Here is a 5,489-nt window from a genome sequence, read left to right on the forward strand (position 1 = left end):
TTAAAATGTTGATCTTTCCAATCCATGAGCATGGGAGATCTTTCCATTTTCTGAGATCCTCCTCAATTTCCTTCTTTAGAGGTTTGAAGTTCTTGTCATACAGGTCCTTCACTTGCTTAGTTAGAGTCACACCAAGGTATTGCATAGTTTTTGTGACAATTGTGAAGGGTACCTTTTCCCTAATTTCTTTCTCCACATGTTTGTCCTTTGAGTATAGGAAGGCTACTGATTTGTTTGAGTTGATTTTGTATCCAGCCACTTTGCTGAACTTGTTTATCAGCTGTAGGAGTTCTCTGGTGGAGTTTTTGGGGTCACTTAAGTACACTATCATGTCATTGGCAAAGAGTGATGTTTTTATCTCTTCCTTTCCGATTTGTATCCACTTGATCTCCTTTGCTGTCTAATTGCTCCAGCCAGGACTTCCAGTACTATGTTGAATAGGTAGGGGGAGAGTGGGCAGCCTTGTCGAGTCCCTGATTTTAGTGGGATTGCTTCAAGTTTCCCACCGTTAAGTTTGATGTTGGCTGTTGATTTGCTGTATATTGCTTTTATTATGTTTAAGTATGGACCTTGGATTCCTGTTCTTTTTAGGACTTTTAATATGAAGGGGTGTTGAATTTTGTCAAATGCTTTCTCAGCATCTAGTGAGATGACCATGTGATTTTGTTCTTTGATTTTGTTTATATGGTGGATTACATTGATGGATTTCCTTATATTAAACCATCCCTGCATCCCAGGGATGAAGCCTACTTACTTGGTCATGTTGAATGATCGTTTTGATTTGTTCTTGGATTCGGTTTGCAAGGATTTTGTTGAGTATTTTTGTGTCAGTGTTCATAAGTGAGATTGGTCTGAAGTTTTCTTTCCTTGTAGGGTCTTTGTGTGGTTTAGGTACGAGGGTTATTGTAGCCTCAAAAAATGAGTTGGGTAGTATTCCATCTGATTATATCTTTTGGAATAGTTTGGAGAGTATTATTGTTATATCCACAATAAATGTCTGATAAAATTCTGCACTGAACCCGTCTGGACCTGGGCTTTTTTTTTGGTTGGGAGGCTTTTGATGAATTCTTCTATTTCTTTAGGTGTTATAGGATTATTTAGATGGTTTACTTGGTCCTGGTTTAATTTTGGGATCTTGTATCTGTCTAGGAATTCGTCCATTTCCTCCAGATTTTCCATTTTTGTGGAGTATAAGTTTTTGTAGTAGGATCTGATAATTTCTTGAATTTCCTCAGTTTCAGTTGTTATGTCTCCACTTTCCTTTCTGATTTTGTTAATTTGTATACTCTCTCTTTGTCCTCTAGTTAGTCTGGCTAGGGGTTTATCAATCTTGTTGATTTTCTCAAAGAACCATCTCTTGGTTTTGTTGATTTTTTCAATGGTTCTTTTTGTTTCTATTTGGTCTATTTCTGCCCTAATTTTGATTATTTCTTGCCGTCTACTCTTCTTGGGTATATCTGCTTCCTTTTGTTCTAGGGCTTTTAGCTGTGCTGTCAGGTTGCTGATGTAAGCTCTCTCCAGTTTCTTTTTGGAAGCACTTAGGGCTATGAGTTTTCCTCTCAGTACTGCTTTCATTGCATCCCATAGGTTTGGGTATGTTGTGTTTTCGTTTTCGTTGAATTCTAGAAAGTCCTTAATTTTTTTTTTTTATTTCTTCTTTGGCCCTGCTATCGTTTAACAGAGCATTGTTTAGTTTCCCTGTGTACGTAGGCTTTTTGTTGTCTTTGTTGTTGTTAAAGACCAGCCTTAGACCATGGTGATCTGAGAGGATGCATGGGAGTATTTCAATCTTCTTATATCGATTGAGGCTCGTTCTGTGTCCAATTATGTGGTCAATTTTCGAGAAGGTGCCATGGGGTGCTGAGAAGAAGGTGTATTCTTTTACTTTAGGATGATATGTTCTGTATATATCTATTAATTCTAGTTGGTTCAAAGTCTCTGCTAGTTTTGCAGTGTCCTTGTTCAGTTTCTGTTTCCATGATCTGTCCATTGGTGAGAGTGGGGTATTAAAGTCTCCCACTATTATTGTGTGGGGTGAAATGTATTTTTTGAGCTTTAGTAGGGTTTCTTTTATGAATGTGGGTGCTTTTTTATTTGGAGCATATATGTTAAGAATTGAGAGTTCCTCCTGACAGATTTCCCCGGTAATGAGTAAAAAGTGTCCTTCCTTATCTTTTTTGATAACTTTTGGTTGGAAATTTACTTTATTCAATATTAGAATATCCACTCCAGTTTGCTTCTTGGGGCTGTTTGCTTGGAAGTTTTTTTTCCCACCCTTTTACTCTGAGATAGTGTCTGTCTTTGTCTCTGAGATGAGTTTCCTGTATGCAGCAAAAGGCTGGATTTTGTTTATGTATCCAGTCTGATAGCCTATGTCTCTTTATTGGGGAGTTGAGTCCATTTATGTTAATAGATATCAAGGAATAGTTGTTTCTGTTTCCTGCCATTATTGCTTTTGTGGGTTGAGTTGTGTCTGTGTCTTTTTCTTCTTTTAGTTTTCTTGTTTAGGAGTTTTTTTGTTTTCACTAGGCTGTATTTTCCCTCATTGTATTGGGTTTTCCACCTATAATTCGTTGTAGTGCTGGGTTTGTGGTCAGATATTATGTAAATTTTGATTTGTCTTGAAATATCTTCATCTCTCCATCTATGGTGATTGATAGTTTTGCTGGGTATAGCAGCTTGGGCTAGCACTTGTGCTCTCTTAGGGTGTGCATGATGTCTGTCCAGGCTCTTCTAGCTTTCATAGTCTCTGTTGAGAAATCGGGTGTGATTCTGATTGGCCTGCCTTTATATGTTACCTGACCTTTTCCCCTTACTGCTTTTAGTATTCTTTCTTTGCTTTGGGCACTTGGTGTTTTGACTATTATGTGTCGGGAGGTATTTCTTTTCTGGTCCATCCTATTTGGAGTTCTGAAGGCTTCTTTTATGCTCGTGGTCATCTCATTCTTGAGGGTAGGGAAGTTTTCTTCTATGATTTTGTTGAAGATATTTACTGTGCCTCTTAGTTGATACTCTTCTCCCTCTTCTATTCCTATTATCCTTAGGTTAGGTCTTCTCATTGTGTCCTGGATTTCCTGGACATTTTGGGTTAGGAGCTTTTTGTTTTTTGCATCTTCTCTGGCTGTTTTGTCTATGTTTACAATGTTGTCTTCTGCCCCCGAAATTCTCTCTTCCATCTCTTGTAGTCTATTGGAAATGCTTGCTTCTGTGACTCCTGATTTCTTTTTTAGGTGTTCTACCTCTAGGGTTATCTCTTTTAGTGTTTTCTTTATTGTGTCTATTTCTGTTTTAAATTCCCTCATCTCTTTGGTTCTGTTTTCCTCTAGTTCTTTGAGTTCTTTGAGTGTTTTTCTTGTTTCCTCTTTAAAAGCATCTGAAGCTTTTTGCTTTTCCTCCCGTTCTTGTTTAAGTATCTCTATCAGCATCTTGAGGTATGACTTCAGGTCTGCGTCTTCTTTTTCTGGAGTGTTTGGCATTCCAATGTTTGCTGTTATGTGAGAGCTGGGTTCTGGTATTGCCAGGTTGTCTTGGTTTCCTTGGGACATACTCTTTCGCTTTCCTCTCGCCATCTTGTTGTCAGTGATATGTTCTTGCCTTTCCCTTGTATCTGGTCTGTGTCCCTGGATCTCCACTGGTCCAGGTGTCAGATTGGCCGAGCCCTGTTCTGCGTGCCCTGAGGTCGCCGCAGGGTGGAAACAGAAGTTCCAAAGTTGTGTTCCTGGTCCCTGGATCAAGCAGGGCTGGGGGTGCGCTTACTGTGTGCACTCCGCAGAGATCTCTCTGCTCCCTGGCTGCCCAGATCTCCTACTCACCAGTCTTTAAAGCTTTAGGAGCTGCTGATCCGAGTGGCAGATGGGCCACGCCCTGTTCTGCGCCCTGAAGTCGCCACGGGGTGGAAACAGAAGTTCCAAAGTTGTGTTCCTGGTCCCAGTCTTTAAGCCTTTAGGAGCTGCTGCTGGGGGGGGGGGGGGGCAGGTGGGCAGGGCCCTGTTCTGCGCCCTGAAGTCGCCGCAGTCTTTAAAGCTTTAGGAGTTACTGATCCGAGTGGCAGATGGGCCTCGCCCTGTTCTGCGCCCTGATGTCACCACTGGGTGGAAACAGAAGTTCCAACGTTCTGTTCTTGGTCCCTGGATCAGGCAGGCCTGGGGGTGTGCTTACTGTGCGCACTCCGCAGAGATCTCTCTGCTCCCTGGCTGCCCATGTCTCCTACTCACCAGTCTTTAAAGCTTTAGGAGCTGCTGATCCAGCCTGTATCTTTTTATTGGGGAATTGAGTCCATTGATGTTGAGAGATTTTAATGACTAGTGACTGTTAGTTCCTGTTATTCTTGTTGGAGGTGGTATATGTGCGTGTGATTCTCCTCTTTTGAGTTTGTTGTGAGATGATTAATTTCTTGTGTTTTCTTGGATGTAGTTTCCCTCCTTGTGTTGGCGTTTTCCTCCTAGCATCCTCTGTAGGGCTGGATTAATAGAAAAATATTGTTTTGCTTTGTTTTTGTATGGTGAAGAAAGGGTGTATATTTATAATTAGCCATCTGGACTCAGTTTAGATGATCCCAACCTTGTTGGCAACATCTAGAGCATCATAATCAGGAGTCAAGTGAACGAACACCTTCTTTCCGTCAGGCCTTCTCAGGGTATTGACTTTGGCCACATCAATGTCACAGAGTTTCTTCACGGCCTGTTTGATCTGGTGCTTGTTGGCCTTGACACCCACAATGAACACAGCGTGTTGTCCTCTATTTTCTTCATGGCTGACTCGGTGGTCAGTAGGAATTTGATGATAACATAGTGGTCCAGCTTGTTTCTCCTGGGTGCACTCCTTCGAGGATATTTTGACTGCCTTCAGAGCTGCAGGGTCTTGGGCCACCAGAAAGTGGGTGACGTTCAGATCATCTTCTTTCTGTGGCTGTGGATGCTTTTCAGCACTGCCTTCTTAGCTTTCAAAGCCTTCACTTTGGCTTCTGCTTTGGGGGGGGGGGGCAGGAGCCTCCCTCTTTGCTTTTGGTGCCATCTTGGCAAAAAGGGTTCAAAAGATATTGCTTAAATTTGTTTTGTCATGGAATATCTTGGTTTCTCCATCTATGGTGATTGAAAGTTTTGTTGGGTATAATAGCCTGGGATAGCATCTATGGTTTTTTAGGGTCTGCATGACATCTGTCCAGAATCTTTGGGCTTTTAAGAGTCTTTGTTAAGAAATCAGGTGTAATTCTGATAGGACTGCCTTTATATGTTGCTTGGCCTTTATTCCTTACTGTGGCCTTGAACTAACATTCGCTTCAAAAAGAAACCAGGGCTTCTCGGCCATCCTGCTATTTAGCAAGTCAATTTAGCAAGGAAGCTAGCAATGTGTTCTAGAGTTAAAGAGACATAGACCTGAATGGAATATAACATGGTTCTCAAGTTTCCCAGACCTGATGAACTAAGCTTTGGTGAGCTTTATAATTACAGAAATCTCAAACTATCAAGATCCATGAATTGGCAATGATA

General features: G+C 41.3%; 1 pseudogene across 1 annotated transcript; it reads right to left on the minus strand.

The window, feature by feature from the left end:
• Window positions 1–4,545: 4,545 nt before the first annotated feature.
• LOC308424471 (large ribosomal subunit protein uL23-like) lies at window positions 4,546–5,013 on the minus strand (annotated as a pseudogene). The gene has a single exon. The product of its transcript is annotated as a large ribosomal subunit protein uL23-like (transcript).
• Window positions 5,014–5,489: the final 476 nt, after the last annotated feature.

The sequence above is a fragment of the Micromys minutus genome, assembly GCF_963924665.1.
Source record: "Micromys minutus genome assembly, chromosome: 9".
NCBI classification, from domain to species: Eukaryota; Metazoa; Chordata; class Mammalia; order Rodentia; family Muridae; genus Micromys; species Micromys minutus.